The sequence below is a fragment of the Macaca fascicularis genome, chromosome 13 (genome assembly GCF_037993035.2).
Source record: "Macaca fascicularis isolate 582-1 chromosome 13, T2T-MFA8v1.1".
Lineage (NCBI taxonomy): Eukaryota > Metazoa > Chordata > Mammalia > Primates > Cercopithecidae > Macaca > Macaca fascicularis.
In genome coordinates, this window is record NC_088387.1 from 17,817,070 (window position 1) to 17,834,696 (window position 17,627).

The window sequence follows — 17,627 nt, forward strand, 5'->3', positions numbered from 1 at the left end:
TGAAGTCCCATGTCAGGAGGGGCTCAGGACCCTTGGCTGAACCGTCTGAAATTGAATGGGGCCCCAGAGAGCCTTGCAAAGGCGTCAGCACAGACAGCAGCAGAGTGCGGAGGAAAACTGGTTCCTCAGGTCTGCAGTCGAAGCCATTTCAGCCATCCTCAGGACTCCAGAGAGAGGCAAAAATAGAAAAGCCAGACGAGCCTAGGATTGCGTGGAAGGGAAGATTGGTTAAACATCAGATGCAGGGTTAGCTGAAGCCGTGATAGCAGTCTCTGCACAATATCCCCTCTAATTGCAGTAGCCTGCAGACCGTCCTGACTCAGGGGCCCTCTGAGGAGAGTGCTGGGTGCATATAAAAAACTCATGGTGGACAGTGGCCAGGCAGGCTGCTGGGAAACCCCGCTCTTGTTGGTTTTGATGGGGTGATGATGTGTGAAGGACGTCCACGCCGCCAGCAGCCCTGTAGGCTCATTGAGGTCCACAGTGGGGTTGCGTGGGACAAAGCGTGGGGTGGTGCAGACCAGACCAGGCGGAGGTGGGAGCCTCCAGGAGGGCTTTGGTTTTAAATACCACCAGATCTAGAGCAGGGTGGGGGTGGTGTCTCAGGGAGAGGAGCCAGAGTGAGTGATTCCTAAAAGGTTCATGTTCTCCTTTCTACTGGATATTATCATGGGCCAGCCTCTGCCAGGCCCAGGAGGGTCTTGGGGGCCACATTCGCATCAGTTCCCTTATTGGTTGTCTGATGTGCAGACTTCATTCCTGGCAACACAGAGACGTGATCATGATCACGGGCAGGAAAGCCCTGGGCTCAAGTCTCATCCTGCCCATGACCAGCAGTGGGGCTGTGAACAGGCCATAGCGCTCCCTAGGGCTCAATTTCTTCATCTGTGAAATGGGTCTTAGGATGGTGGTGAGGCGTGAGAGAAGGGTGTGTGTGCAGTGCTGGCCCAGTGCAATGCTCCATAGCTCGCGGCTGCTATTTGTGGGATGGTGGTTATTGTTGTTGCTGCTGCTGCTGCTGTTACTGGGAGGACAGGAGTTGGCTAAAGGAAAGGAAGACATGGGCATTCTCATGAAACAAATCCCTGGTATCGTGGCCTCCAAGTAACAAGGCAATATGCAGTGTTTTGCAGAAATGCATAGCATCCTTTGAATTCCCGGGTGTCTGAAGCAAACCTTAGTAACCCGGAATTAGTATCTGCCCTGCCCATCTAGACCTTGCCAGGCGATGGGATTGTCAGGCAGTGGGCAGACCCTGCACAGAGCCGAGCAGGGCTCAGACCCCGTGTGGTCCAGGCACCCTGCCGGACGGCGACCCGGGCCGCTGTGATCTCATCTCCAGCGTCTCTGGCGAGGATGATCTCACCGGCCCTCTTGGCAGCTCCTCCTCCCCTATGGCTCAAACACATGACATATGTTTTCCCGGCTGAAACCTAAGATGGTCCTTCTCCTTCTGCTCTTGCTGATGAGTGGAAAAATGGATCCGTTTCTCCTACGTGCGTTCCTTGTGTATTAGAAAACTGTCGCCGCAGCTCCCCACAGTGACATTCACTCAAGGCTGAGCGTGCCCGGTCATTTTGAACTTTGCCCAAATGTCGTATTTTTTCATGGTTCTCTTTCATTTCCATGGCATTCCTCAGAACTTTCAGGTTTTCTCTTAAAGCCTTGCCGTATTAACCATCATCTAATTTGTGTCAGAAATGCCTGGGTAAATTCCATGATTACCAAGAACACGAGGAAAAGGAAGCGAATGTGTTTGGGAGGGGAGGGAGTGGGGGCTTGGGAGCCTGTGCCGGGATGCTGGGAAGCCTTTTCAGAAGGAGGAGGAAGCTGGGGCACCTGAAAGAGTGAGCAATGTAAATGAGGTCTGGCCCACTTCTCTTGATTTTGCATGGAGGTAAATATTTTAGCTAAGACAAGCTCCTCTTGTAAATTTGGTGCTGCACAGTAGCTGGTTCCCACCCCCAGGATGTGTGATTCCGCAGCGCTGGGGTAGGGTGGAGAATCTGCATTTCTGGGTTCCCGGGTGACACTGCTGCTGTGGGCTCTGCCACTTGAGACCCCTGCATAGAACACATGGATGTGGTTGTGAAATATCAGCACTGTCTCAGCCTGCTTGTCACCCTCTGGGTCCCCAGGATCAAGGCCCAAGTTCTGTTCCTGTATCCAGGATCCTTCATGACCCCTCACTGTACCGCCCATCTCCATTGGCCTCTGTCGCTCTGGCCTCATTTCTGTCTCTCCCCTGTGCCTCTGCGGGAGGGGATTAACCCATGCCGCCGTCCTGCTGGAGATGCCCTCCTTTTGCATGGGTAATTTTCATGTACATTTCAGAGCTTGTATGACTGTCCCCTCTTTGGAAAGGCCTCAGCCTGCGTGTGGTTCCTCTGTCACCTGTTCCCAAGGCACTGGACTCCCCACTTGCAGCATGTATTACAACTGATGAGTGTAACAACTCATGTGCAATAGATGAGCTGGGTCTCCTTCACTAGCCTAAAAGCTCCACGCAGCCGGGGTCCTGCCAGCCTCATCCGCTGCTCTGTGCTCAGCTTCACACACAGGGCTGGGCACACAGTAGACACACAGTAAATAGGAGTGGAAAGAGTGAATGAGGTCTGAATCAGGATTCACATCCGAAGCCCCTGGCGTAGCTCTTAGCAGAGGGAAGCCCTCAGTGCCTGTTGGTTCTTGTGCTCCCACATACCAATCCCCACTTCTGGGTCCACACTGAGTGGGGAGGAGGATGTTGCTGCCTCTTTGATCTAACTCCACGTGGCCCTTCTGTCCAGAATCAGGAATCTTCTTTCTTTCTTCCTCTCTGCCCCAGACACTGCTCCCCATAGTATGTGCCTCACGTGTACGCACTCGTGCATCGTGCTGCAATCAGGTACTGGGGTTGTGCTCACCTACACTTGGCAGTGTGGCCCTGGTGGTCTGGGAGTGTGCCCAGGGCTGGGGCTGCAGAGTCCGCATGCTGAGTGCAGCCAGCATTCTGGGCTGTCTTTTCAGGCACGTGGGTGCTGGGCGACAGACAACTCAGCCAGTCCTCAGGACCTGAACGACCATCTCCAAGTGGTACAGGTGCTGCATGTGAGATAGGGGTAGCTTTTCCCAGCTCCAGGAGCTTCAGGGAGAGCAAAGGGAAGACACTGGCTTTAGAGGATTCTCAGAACCGGCGATAGACACAATCTTTTCCTACAGTGTGCGTTGTTGGGTGTAAGTGAAGAGTCTCAGCAAGGCATGGGGGAGTCTCTCCCTCCTGTTGATGGGGGTTTGAAATGGGATATTGCATCCTCGAGTAACCCTTTTGTGACCTTCTGACTGCAAGGGTTCATGGAAGATTTGAGCAATGGAGAGGAGGTTGAGGGCGTCTGAGTCCCCTTGAGAGCCAGCAGGGGTTGGTCAATGGCCAGCGTGGACCCTTCTCACTGCGCAGGGAGTGGTGGTATGGCTCTGTGGGCCTGTGCTGCGTTAGGTGAGCACAGCAGGCTGCATGCGGCCACTGCTGTGGGGTCTTGCTTGGGATTGCCCCATCACCCAAGCTCTGACACAGCTCCAGAGAGGTCCTGATGTCGATGTCCTCACCGCGGTGTCTGGCTCCTGGTCATCCGGCTCTCCACCACTCTGCCTGTGTGCTTCAGCTACTGGCTGGGGCTGGGGCAGATTAGCAGGTGTCAGAGTGTGACATTCTATCTGTCCTAATGGCCACAAACCAGGTGCCATGACACTTCCTCCTGAGCAGAAGGTTACTCAACCTCCTCACATCAATCATCTCAATGTTTGTGGCTATTGCCGTAACATGATCAGGCTTTTGTCTGTTTTCTTTTTGCTTGGGGATCACCTACTTTTATTTTCTTCTGGAATCACTTTGTGTTCATCTGTTCTTGTCATAGGTTGATCTCATTTTGTATCATTACTAACACAACCTTTAGTGGGCAGGGATTGTTTTCTTATTTAGTCTCTGCAAGGCCTAGTAGAGCCCTACATGTCATGGAAATCATTTTACTCTTCTAACCGTGCTTCCATCTATTGCCTGTTCATTCACCCACCTGTTCATCCACCTGTCCGTCTGTGTCCATCCACCTCTCCACCCACTCACCCGTTCACCCACCACCCATCCATCTACCCATCCATCATCTATTCATCACTCATCCATCATCTATTCATCCATCCATCATTCATCATCCATGCATCATTCATCATCTATTCCTCCATCCATCGTCCACCCATCCATCATCCATCCATCCAACCATCATCATTTTTCCATCCAATAATCCATTCATCCCACCCATCCCACTACAAAGACGCCGAGCACAAGAGTGATCAGCTCATGTATAATTTAGTAGTTGAGGCGGAGTGTATTAGTCCATTCTTACACTGCTAATAAAGACATACCTGACACTGGTTAATTTATAAAGAAAAGATGTTTAATTGACTCAAAGTTCAGCATGGCTGGGGAGGCCTTAGGAAACTTACAGTCACGGCAGAAGGGGAAGCAAACACGTCCTTCTCCACATGGCAGCAGCAAGGAGAAGTGCTGAGCAAAAGGGGGAAAAGCCCCCTTATAAAACCATCAGATTTCATGTGACTCACTCACCATCACAAGAACAAGATGGGGGAAACTGCCCCCCTGGTTCAGTTAGCTCCCACCAGGTCCCTCCCATGACATGTGCGGATTATGGGAACTACGATTCAAGATGAGATTTGGGTGGGAACACAGCCGAAGCATACCAGGGAGTTATGGAATGTCCTAGAGAAAACCATTCGCCTACCTGATGGACACCACACTTGACAGAAACTCCCCAGGCAGGAGTGTGCAAAGAAAGGACAGAGGCATTCGCCATCCTCAGAGCCTGCCCTTCCTTGAGCAGCAAAGGGCAGAGTAAGGAGTATCTCCGTAAGGTCTTGCACGGGGGGCTCAGTGTGGGGACTGAGTTGAATGGGGTTGGTGGGAACGGAAGCCCTCTGATGTTGAGCACAGTGGGACCTCTGCCTCTGCAGACAGTGTGGCATAGCAGAGGGCGATGGAAGGGGAGGCTATGGCTGTCTAATGTCCTGAACATGTGTGGTGCTCACAAGAGTGTGTTTGCCTGATATTAATAAGGCAGAGCTGACTGAGGCTCATTCTGTTGACACTTTTGTGATGTGGCCAGCCTCACGTATCTGCTCAGATGGAACATGGTGTTGGGGAGTTGAAAGCGCAGCTCATTTGCTGCAGTTTTATGCCTTTTTGGGTACCTTGTGTGTGCTTGGAGGAGGCGGGGTCACATTGCTCATCCTGTTCTGCTCAGGCTGATGTTATCCTTGTTTTTTTTGCATGCACACACACACGCACACACACACACACATGCACAGACACACACACACACACACACACACACACTCTCTCTCTCACACACACACACACACACACTCGCGGGGAGGAGAGAAGCAGGACCTGCTTGGTTGCCAGGGAAGTCCTGTGGGATGAAGGCTTTAGCCTGGGTGATCCTCAGGCCATCTGTGAAATACAGATTGTTTCCTGATGTGGAAACTTCCTGGACTTGACCACCAGAGGGCAGCAAATACCAATAATGACCTGCAGGTTCTGTTTTCTTTGCGTTTATTTACTTTTGTATGTAAGAAGTGGGGAGGTTTTTGCTCTCGTCATGAGTTTATTTCGCTTCTCAGCAGGCATCAGTGTTGATTTTTAAAAAGTGTCAACATAAGAAGAAGGATGCATGAGCTGAGTAATTGTCGGGCTCAAGACCAAGATTGTAAATAGGATACAGTTATTTTGACGACTCTTCAGGATATAATTTGACTCATAAATGTCTTTAAAAACATATGTTTGCAGCATTTTGGGTGGGTATAAAATGGTTAAATAACGTTTTTTGGTTTTCTATAGCAGTTGTTTACATATTTAACGACCGAAATTTAAATAGTTGTCTTTTCTGTAACCTTTTATTTTAGGTTGGGGGGTACACGAGAAGCTTTGTTACATAGGTAAACACATGTTATGGTGGTTTGTAGTAAAGATTATTTCATCACCCAGGTATTAAGCCCAGTACCCAGTAGTTATCTTTTCTGCTCCTCTCCCTCCTCCCTGCTCCGCCTTCAAGTAGACCCCAGTGTCTGTTGTTTCCTTCTTTGTGTTCATAAGTTCTCATCATTTAGCTCCCACTATAGGTGAGAACATGCGGTATTTGATTTTCTGCTGCTGTGTTAGTTTGCTGAGGATAATGGCCTCCAGCTCCATTCACAAACATTTCTCCTTAAAAGATACATCTACTGCCCTTTTTCCTCAAAGACCAAAGAGCTAGAGAAAGTGCAGCCAGTGATAGTAAGTAGCACGGGATATGTGTATCTGAAATGGATATTTGAAAGAATTTCCATTTTGAAATTTGCTTCAATTCCATGAAGACGTGTTGTACGCCTTCCTCTCAGCACTGTGCATCATGCTAGGAGGTGACAGAGATGAGCTGGAGCAGGTGTGTGCCCTCCGGGGACTCATGGTGCATGCAGGTAACTGAAACACTCCAGTGCTGTGTGGAGCCTCCGTGGTTACACTGGCAGGAGGGGACACGTGGCAGCAGGTGCTGAGAGTAACATGCGCTACAGAGACAGTTGTGGGGTTGTTATGGTCAGGATCCAGTACATGTCCTTTATAGAAGCTTTTTCAAGTGAGTCCTCTCGGTCTCTGGCACAAAGACTTGGAGCTGGCATCCAGCCCTTCCCCATTGAGTAGAGTATCTGGGTCACATTCTCACATGGGCAGCCAGAAGGCTTTTGGTGGGGTGAGGAGTTTTTCTCTGCTGCAGGAGAGGAAAGTCCTTGAACATCTCTCCCCATTTGGTGTGGCCCATGAATGTTAGATGTTTGTGGCTGTGACATTTCAAGGAACAGAACTCCCTTTCAGTAAGTCATCAGAGGCTACACAGGCATTATAGGAAACCCCAGCCTCCTCAGACCTTGGGTTGTGGCGGTGGCAGCTGTGAGGGACGGTGTGATGCTGCCGTAATTGTAAACTGCTTCCCAGTGCTCCCAGCCTGGGTTCTGCTTGGGGGAGGCTTGCCTTCCTTGGTGCCAGCAGCCAGCTCACCTACTGCTGGTAGAACGATGCCCAGGCTGCAGCTGTGAGGCGCTTCACAGGCTTCACTCCATGGACGTCCTTGTGGCCACCCCTGGGGAAAAGCATGGCCTGTGCCACCTGGAAGGTCAGATATGGACGATTGACAACTGGCCTGCTGTCCTTAGGAGCTTTTCCACCCAAAACTTGATAGTCCATGTAGCATAGGTACTTGTACAGATCACCGTCCTTTTCCCTCACTCCACATCTCTTTGCTCCATTCCTTTGTTTCATCCTGTAGTGGATTCCCATAGAGAAAGTCAGCAACAGCTCAAGCCACAGTCAAATAGTAACTCACTTGTATCGAGTGCTTCCTGTTCAGGGACAATTTTCTGAGCACCTCACATATAATTGTTCATGTGAGTTGAGTGCTGTCCCGATTCCCATTTTCCAGATGAGAAACCTGAGATGTAGGAAGATGTAACAGTTTGCCCCGAGCTTTCTGGGCCTCACACTCTGGTATTCCAGCACTGGGGTCCGGCCCTTTCCCAATGCTGGAGTGGCTTCGTAGTCCTCAAGACAGATGTTCTTGGGATAAACCCTGCTCACTGGCATTCCTGGAACACTTTGTGCATGGTTGGATTTGCCTTGGTTAACCAAACCAAACCAAAGTTTTAAAAAATTTGTTGTCCACATTAAAAATGTAGACATTTCACTCAGACTGGGATTTGGTAGATGTTAAATGGTTAGTGGCTGGGCCAGAATCCAGGCCTCCTTCCCCACTGTGACCTGAGGCCTGGTTTAATTTTTAGTGGCACTGCTGACTTTGCCTCACAGCTGTATGTCACTCTGGTTCTGAGCACTGTGTGCGAGGAGCAGGAGTGAGAAGGGAAATGAGTTGATCCAGCCTTTTCATTGATGACTTTTTATGAGGAAAAGGGTCATTTAGAATGAACATTTATTAAGTGTGTCCAATGGATTTTTTTTTTAGTTTAGTTTAACGGAACGATTTTGAATACCTTTGCCTACCATAATGAAATTTAGTAAGCCAAAAAAAGTTCACAATTCCTTAGATAAATTTTAAAAAGTGAACTGGGCCATTGAAATTTGTTACCACAAAACCCTTACAGGCTCTAAGAAGAGAAGCAAAATAAAGGTTAGTGAAATATTTGTGGGTTATAAATTTCTGTATTATTGTTATAAAGTTTGTGTGTTATTAAGGCCAGGGCTATGAAGTATTGTTCGCTGTAGAACCACATAATATATGAGGATCATGTTTCTTCTCTAGAAGTCTAATGTCAAAATATCTTTACAATTTGAACAACAATATTTCTAGCATCAAGAACAAATGGAATCACTTTTCTTATACTCTGTAAATTACTCAGAATCGTATCATGTTTTTGTTTGCTTGATATTTTGGTAATTGTAACTTTTTAAGGTTTTTAGTTTGTCCTGGAATTTCTAATTGCCTTTGTTTTTTCTTGTTAGGAGAAGAAACATATGCCTTCATCACTGTATTAGTCGGTTCTCATGCTGCAAATAAAGACATACTGGAGACTTGGTAATTTGTAAAGGAAAGGTTTAATTGACTCACAGTTCTGCAGGGCTGGGGAGGCCTCAGAAAACTTACAATCATGGTGGAAGGGGGAGCAGACATGTCCTTCACACATGGTGGCAGCAAGGAGAAGTGCTGAGCAAAAGGGGTAAAAGCCCCTTATAAAACCATCAGACCTTGAGAGAACTCACTCAGTATCATGAGAACAGCAACATGAGGGTAACTGCCCCCATGATCCAATTACCTCCCAATGGGTCCCTCCCACAACACGAGGAAATTATGGGAACTATAATTCAAGATGAGATTTGGGTGGAAACACAGCCAAACCATATCAATCACTATAGTAGTAATATCTTTAAGCTTCTTGATCATTTTGTCTATTGTATGAAATCTATTTCATATTCTCCTTTATTAATTTGGCCTCTATCTGATGCTCTTTGGTTTATTTCTCCATTTGTGTAAAATCCAAGAGAGGTGTCTTGAAAAGTTCAATACAGGGACCTTAGAAGGAGGGGATGTTTTTCATATTTAAAATGTATGTGCTGCCATGTCCACAATAAGAAGCACAGCCCCCTGCTTCTGTGAAGATACGTGGCTTTTCCAGATTATTACATGGTTTGCAGTGGAGAGAATCTTGCCTGCATCATAGGGACTTCCCTCTGGGTCAGGCTCGATCTGAGTTTGGAGAGGCTGAAGCAGAAGGAGGTAAACTGAGGAGCAGGCATTCTCTGCCTGCAAGGTTGGCCCTGAGTGTAGGGTGCCCAAGGGCTTCTGTGGAACTATATTTATTTGTCGCTTAGCAAACTCAGGGGTAAGAAAGTCTTGCTTGGGGTGCCTGACCTCCAAGGCTGGTCACTGGGAATGTCAACTTCAAGAGGACAGAACCTGTGTCTTCTTGGTCACCTCTGGATGAAGAGGGCCTGGTACTTAGTAAGCACTTAGTGAATGGGTGGATGGATGATGGGTGAGTGGATGAGTGGATGGAAAAATGCATGTATAGATGGATGAATGGATGAATACATGGATTAATTGATGGATGGAGGGATGGATGGGTAGATGAATAGATGGATGAATAGATAGATGGGTGGGTAGATGAATGGATGGGTGGATGGATGAATGGATGGATAGATGAATGAATAAATGGATGCATGGATGGATGGATGGATGGATGGACAGATAGATGGATGAATGGATGGGTAAATGGATGAATGATGGATGCATGGATGGATGGATGGATGAACAGATGGATGAATGGATGGGTGGGTGGATGGATAGAGAGATAGATGAATAAATATAGGGGCAAAGGGAAGGCTTATTTGGTGGAGAATAAGTCAGTCCAGATCATAGCCCTGTGGAGATTGGGTGTGGGTCATCTGGTGGCATTTAAATGTATTAATGGCCCTGGAATCATGAATTGAATCTTTAGAAAAACAAGCATTTTCTGTTTCTGATGTGTATATGGAGATCTTTTGGACTTGTCCACCCCAGGATATTTTCAGTTCATGCAGGCGTGTATCTGGGCAGTGACTGTTTTGTTTTTATTTCCTGCAGTGCTTACTTGCTCCTTGGCTCACCCTTGCAGATTGCTCATGGCTGAGTCTCCTGGGTCTGATGACATTGTCAGTGTGACTGGAGTGCTATTCTGGGTGGATGATAAACAGGTCCGGGGATAGTCTCCTGTTCTCTAAGGACAGCTGTGTAATAGGATTAAAGCTTCAGAGAGCAGCCCTGGCCTAAAGTGTAGAGGAACTGGGTTAAGGGGAATTCTATCTGGGTGAGAGAAATGAATCTTATACTCCAGCAATACAGACCCGGTTACAGCTCCTCAAACAGGCCACTCTGGTCACCTGTGGACTCAGGACAGATTGGCCCCTCTGCCCGTGACCGTCCCTGTCTTCATTTCTTGCTCATCCGTTGCCTGGGCATGGATGTTGCTTCTCTGGGAAAGCTTCCTGCCTTTGGGACTGCTCTTAGTGCCTGGCTTATTCCAGCCTCAGGCTACGAAAGGGCAGGAACTTCACACAGTGCGAGGCACACAGGGGGCCTTCAATAGCTGTCTGTGAACTGAATTCAGCCCTGCACCCAGTCAATCACAAGCATCTTTGTTCTAACGCAGTCCAGGAGGAAAGAGAGCTGCCACCTGCTGATGGTCTCCCATGGGCCAGGCTCTTGAGGTTCCATGTGCGTGTTCTCATTAAGTGCTCACAGCAACTCCACCAGGATTCCAGTTTCACAGCCAAGAAAACAGACGCTCTGTGAGGGGAGGCAGCTTGGCAAGGCAATCACCTCATATGGGGCAGTGCAGTGTTGTACACATTCGTGTCCCACTTGGATGACTTGAGGAATGACTTGAGGGTCCCACAGAACCCTTCTTGTGAAAGACCCTTCATTTGGAGGCTGCACTGGAGAAGGGATGCTGGACATCACATTGGAGTGTCAAAGTGCAGCATCTTCAATTTCTTGAAACTTCTGTGCTTCTTGCTTGGGCAACTGTGCCTCCTCTGACCTTTGGGCCAGCCTGGCCCATGAGAGATTCCAAGGATTTGAACTGTCTCCAGGGTCATGGGGCAGCCTGCATCTTGTGCTTGATTTTTCTCCAGGGATATCCTAGATCAGGTAGTTAGGGTGATGGGCATTGGCTCCAGAGTCAGCCTGATGGGTTGTGTGTGTGTGTTTTTTTTATTATTATTAACTTTTATCTGGCAAGAGTGTTGAAGAATCAACTTTGAAAAATATTTGCATATCTCATTTCTTTGTCTAATTAGTGTTGTGAGAATGATGTCCCAGTTTTCATGCTTGAATAAATAGCTCATGGTGTAAGGCGCTAAGGGCTGGCTCACTGCAGCGCGTTCCCTTCTTTTATTTGCCATCTCGTCCAAGCTTTGTTTCAATCCATGCTCCTGACTGTTTTTTTTAAAGGAATGATCTCATCAGCTAAATGATACCTTTTACTGCCGTGAAATACCTCCTTAATTTAGAAGATATGTTTGTCAATGTTGCAGGATAATTCCGAGCATCAAATCACTAGAAGTGCTTACTACAAAAAGTATACTTGGCCAAGTGTGGTGGGTCACGCCTGTAATCCCAGCACTTTGGGAGGTTGAGGCAGGGGGATCACCTGAGGTCAGGAGTTCAAGACCAGCTGGTCAACATGACAAAACCCCATCTCTACTAAAAATACAAAAATTAGCTGGGTGTGGTATGGTATGCACCTGTAGTCCCAGCTACTCAGGAGGTGGAGGTTGCAGTGAGCTGAGATCATGCCACTGCCCTCCAGCCTGGGTGACAGAATGAGACTCTGTCTCAAGTGTATATATATATGTGTGTGTGTGTGTGTGTGTGTGTCTGTGTGTATTGCCTTTGCTCCATTTTAAAGTGGAATTTAAGAAAAGACAGGGGATGGGGGAGATTTAGGTTAAGTGTGACATGACCCCATTTTTATGTATGACCTTACAAATCCTCTGGTTTATTCACTCCAGCTGGACTGAAGACATGTAAGCGTTGGAGGATGGAACATAGAAATTCTTTCCCTTGAGGGGTTTTCAGTCCTATTGGAAAAGCAGAGCGTAAACCTGAAATGTTTCTGTGCTGATGTCAGTACCCTGGGAGCACATGGAAGCTCGTGTTCAGCCAAAGCTGACTCGGCTGCGACGCTGAAGCTGGAATTGGCATGTTGGGCAGGCACAAAGAGGACAGGCTGCATTCTGAGAAGTGTAATTTTCAGAACACTGGAGGGCATAGTTCTATTCAGCACCTAAGGTGCTGTCCATTTCTGGGCTTCATTTTAAAAGAGACACACAGGCAAATGAAGCCAGTCTGGAGATGATCTCCAGGACAGTCGACGGTTTTGACACGATGCCACGCTAAGAACTGCTGGAACCTGTATGGGTGCTTAGCTGGGAAAGAGACTTTGGGGAGGAGAGTCATAATAGCAACTGTCCAATAGATTTGTGCAGTTGGAAGCAGCTGGGAAGGTGGTTTGGACCGATTTAATGAAGGGATTTGGTTGCCTTGCTAAAGATTCTGCAGTTTATTCTGTTGGCAATGGGGGGCTACTGGGGGCTTCTAAGGAAGAAGCAATGAGATTTACTCATGGTTCAGGAGCACCTTGGTTAAACTTGGAGAACGCAGAGGAGGAACAGGTTTAGGGAAGGAGGCATGGGTTTGCTGAGGTGTCAGGCAGGTTGGAGGCTCTGGGAGGCACTGACCGAAGTTGGGGGAGAAGGTGACGTTGTGCAGGAACAGGGAGCTATGAGGCACTCTCGAGAAAACCTACACTTAAAGGATGAGCCCAAGAGGATTATGGGGAATGCAAGAGGTGGGTCAGAGAGGCAGGAGGACAACTAGGAGATCATAGCTTCGTGGAAGTGAAGAGAGGGAATTTCAAGACGGAATGCATGGTTGGTAATCCTATGGAAATCATCCCCATTTTTTGAACAATGCTCATTTATTGAGTGCTGGACATTATGCTAAGTGCTTCGTGCACATCATTTTCTTTAATTCTTATAGGAGCTTCACAAGGTAGCCAATAACAATGATATTCTCTAGAGAAGGGGCTGAGGATAAGAGCATTAGGCATCCAGGAGATAGTGGAGGATAGAATGTGGGCTTGGGTGTGACATAGGCCAGCTCCCCTGGCTCCACCTCTCCCCCGTTTAGCTATGTGAACTTGTACAAATTACTCAACCTCTCCAGGGCCCAACTTCTTGTTCTCTGAACAACACAGCATCCCTGTCTCCTGAGGATGCTGATGGGGTTCTGCCAGCTTGGCATCATTGTAAGTAAAGTCCCTTGCATTGTGCCCAACATTCAGGGGCCCCTCCATAGACTTCCGTGTGGTTGTGGTTTTTTCCCAACATTCCCTAGTCGGTAAGAGGCAGACCTGAGATCTGAACCCAGGTTCATGTGAGACCATAGCCTGTGCCTGGTGCTGTAACAATGGAGGTTATGTGGGACAGGAGTTTGAGTGCTGTGGGGTTGAGGACTTGTGTTTTAGCAGGAGGAACAACAGGAGCATGTCTGAGCCCAGATGGGAAAGAGGAAGTGAGAGGAAGAGACTGATGCTGCTAGAGAGAGGAAGTTAACTGAAGGGAAGGTCACAGGTGGCACGTAGAGTGTGACATTAAGCATAGGTGGAGGATGACCCTTGAAACCAAAGCAAGTATTTTTTTCCTCACAGATAGGAGGGACAGAAAGTCTGAAGAGAGGAGATACAGAGGAATTTTCTAGCAGGTGCAAGAAAGCTGAGGATGCCCCAGCAAATGACTTCTGTTCTCTGAGGAATGCAGAGATAGGGTCAAGGTCTGAGGAGAGGGAGTGGGGCTGGACACTTAGGAAGAAGAAGCTCAATCTCCACAGCCACCGAGAGCGATAGACTGAGGAGAAGAGAGGCCAGAAGAAGAAGGCTTGTGGAGACTGTTGTGCCCCTGGTCTTGAGTGGCGTACCTTGCTCTAATTTGTATTTGTGGCAGTGCCAGGCAATGTGAAGATGTGGTTTGTACCTGGGGACAGAGGTAGGAAATTAGAATGGTTGGGTTGGCCCAGATTTGGAAATTCCCCAGTTGGGTTGCAGAAGGACAGGATGTGGCAGTGAAGTGATAGCTTCTGGGAAAACTCTAATCAAAAAAGCTCAGGAGATGAGGGTGGGAGAAGGTGTAGGGAGGGAGACTGTGGTTGGGAATATGCCCTCCCTCCTGCTATTGCTGGATACCCAGAGTGTGGTTTGGACCTTTCAGTGACGAACATGTATGATCCACCTTTGGATCTCACATCCCAGCAAATATGAAGCATCTGTATGGAAAACTCTATGGCAAGAACTGCTGTCGTACCTCATAAGTTCTCCCAAACTTTGACCTGAAGCACAATCCACTAAAACTGGGCTCTCAGAGGTCCTGATTCCATGGTCACGTGGCAGGGGAGGCCCTGCCCTTCCTCAGTTTGATGCCATTCTTTCCTGGATGTTGAAGGGGTATAAGTGAAAGATTTACAAGGATAAGATCTCTTTTGAGGAGCCGTTCAAAATACGTTCTCTCTCTCTCTCTCTTTTGTTAACCTATTTCTGCTAGTTTCTATTCATTAATGAAGGTGCCAGCAGATCAGAAGATCTTGAAGTCTTGAAGAGATGGCCCCAGACAGGCTGGTCTGGGCTCCAAAGAAGAGCTGGACCGCCATATGCAGCGGGGCCCAGAGCTGCCTCCCACCTGGGTGGAGGGAGAGCCCTTCTCTGGGTGTGGCTCAGAATTTGACACCTTTGAAACTAAGAGGGACCGTCACTGAGACCTTTGGGGCTGAGCAGGTGCCCTGTCCATCTCTTCACCTGTCCCAGGTCAAGCAGTTGCTGACTTAAGGTGTCCAAAGTCGAACTTGTCAAGTTTCTCTACTCTAAAGTTACTCTTTTTCCCCCTTTTCATACGATCAGCCCGCACTTAAGATGTGGGGAGTTATGTTCCACCTCCTCGAGGGTGGAGTATCTGCAGAAATTATTTGGCATTCTTTTGCATGGGAAATTTATCTTTTCTCCCTCATTTACTTGTTTATCCAATTACTTCTTTACGTAAGTATGCACTCATGGATATTTAATTTATACTTTGGGTTATAATCGAATACTGCTTTCTTTTGTTGCTCAAATTGTTTCAGCTTTGGCTTTTGGAAGCTCTTTCAACTGGCTCTGTTACCCTTTGACATTCTTCTATCATTGTGTGTGTGCTTGCATGTGAATGTGTGTGTGTTTTTGTGCATGTGTGTATGTGCACATATACATGCGGCTGTATACAAGATGCCCGAGGCTCATCTTGTATTTTATCTGCCCTAGGCCCTAGGATCAACCCTTTTCCTGGTTCCTTTTATTAAAGAATGTTTTAAGAAACTAAGACTTGGGTGCTAGGTGTTTCCTTCATGGCTGGGATGTTGTTACTTCTAGGCCCTTCCAGTTGATAAACCAAGGAGATATTTGTGTGTAAAGCAACCTGTGTATACAACATATCTATAAACATGTATTCATTTGTATCTATGTTAAGCTAAACATGAGTCACAGTCATGTCTCAACCCTAATACCTTTATAGTAGGGTCTTCTAGCCTTTCTCCTTGCTTGTCTGTAGCCCACTCCAACGGTGAGAAACATGGTTGCCACCATCTGCCATCTATGTACTCAGTTATTCAGTTCCAGCATTCATGTTTGCCAGTTTCTGTCTTTTTAACTCATATTCTGTGCAAACAACTTTATCATCTAGAGTACGGTGCTGATGTACAGTTCACTTTGCCTTTAGTCTTACTACATTTGGTTCCAAAGTTACTTAGTTCAGCACCTTTCTTTCTTACCCCCTTCTGTGAGGTTGTTTCACACATATGTCATACAGTTATGTTCTTTTATCACAGTCTACATTCCATTCTGGGAGCCCCTCAATGTTAAAATGTTTTTTTAAATTACATACATTAGATTTTACTCTCTGTGCTGTAAAGCTCTATGGGTTTGACAGATGTGTAGTTTCATGTATCTCCCATTAAAGTATCATAGAGAGTAGCTTCACCACCCCCAAATAATACCCTGTGCTTTGTCTATTTAATCCTTCTCCCTCCCCTTCATCCACCCTGAACTGTTCACCGTCTCTATAGTTTTGCCTTTTTGAGAATGTCATATAAATAGCATCATACAGCAGGTGGCCTTTTCAGACTGGCCTCTTTCACTTACAGTAATATACATTTAAGATTCACCCAGCTGGGCGCGGTGGCGCACACCTGTAATCCCAGCACTTTGGGAGGCCGAGGTGGGTGGATCACCTGAGGTCAGGAGTTTGAGACCAGCCTGGCCCACCTGGTGAAACGCTGTCTCTACTAAAAATACAAAAATTAGCTGGGCGTGGTGGCGGGTGTGTGTAATCCCAGCTACTCGGGAGGCTGGGGCAGGAGAATCGCTTGAACCTGGAAGGTGGAGGTTGCAGTGAGCCTAGATCACGCCATTGCACTCCAGCCTGGGTGACAGAGCAAGACTCCATCTCAAAAAATAAAAAAAAGATTCATCTATGTTTTTTCATGACTGGATAGCTCATTGTTTTTATTGCTGAATAGTATTCCACTGTATAGATGTACCACAGTTTGTTTGTCCGTTCATCCATGGAAGGATATCTTGGTTGCTTCTAGTTTTTGGTGATTATGCATAAAGCTGCTATACACATTTGTATGCCGGTCTTTTGTGAACATAAGTTTTTAAAATCATTTGGGTAAATAACTAGAGCACTATTGATGGATTCTAAGGTAAGACTGTGTTTAGCTTTGTAAAAAACTGACAAACTGTCTTCTGCAGTGACTGTATAATTTTGTATTTTCACCAGCAGTTAATGAGAGAGTGCTTGGCTGGGCGCGGTGGCTCAAGCCTGTAATCCCAGCACTTTGGGAGGCCGAGACGGGTGGATCATGAGGTCAGGAGATCGAGACCATCCTGGCTAACACGGTGAAACCCCGTCTCTACTAAAAAATACAAAAAAAAAAAAACTAGCCGGGTGAGGTGGCGGGCGCCTGTAGTCCCAGCTACTCGGGAGGCTGAGGCAGGAGAATGGCGTGGACCCGGGAGGCGGAGCTTGCAGTGAGCTGAGATCCGGCCACTGCACTCCAGCCTGGGAGACAGAGCGAGACTCCTTCTCAAAAAAAAAAAAAAAAATGAGAGAGTGCTTGCCATTCTGGATCCTTGCCAGTTATGGTATTGTCAGTGTTTGAGATTTTAGCCATTCGAATAGGTATGTAGTGGCACTGCATTGTTGTTTTAATTTGCATTTCCCTGATAACAAATGATGTTGAGCATCATTTCATATGCATGTTTGCTCTCTGAATATGTTTTTTTTGGTGAGTGTCTGTTCAGATCTTTTTGCCCATTTTTTTTTTATAGTTGAGTTGCTTGTTTTCTTATTGTTAGTTTTAAGAGTTATTTGTATGTTTTGGATATCAGTCCTTTGTTAGGTGTGTGTTTTGCAAAGATTTTCTTCCAATCTCTGGCTTTTTATTCTCTTAACAATGTCATAGAGCAGAAGTTTT

At 47.1% G+C, this 17,627-nt stretch overlaps 1 protein-coding gene across 2 annotated transcripts in view; it reads left to right on the forward strand.

The window, feature by feature from the left end:
* Positions 1–17,627, forward strand: part of ACOXL (acyl-CoA oxidase like) — a 264,996-nt gene that overhangs the window by 74,384 nt on the left and 172,985 nt on the right. The gene's annotated exons all lie outside the window — the stretch shown is intronic.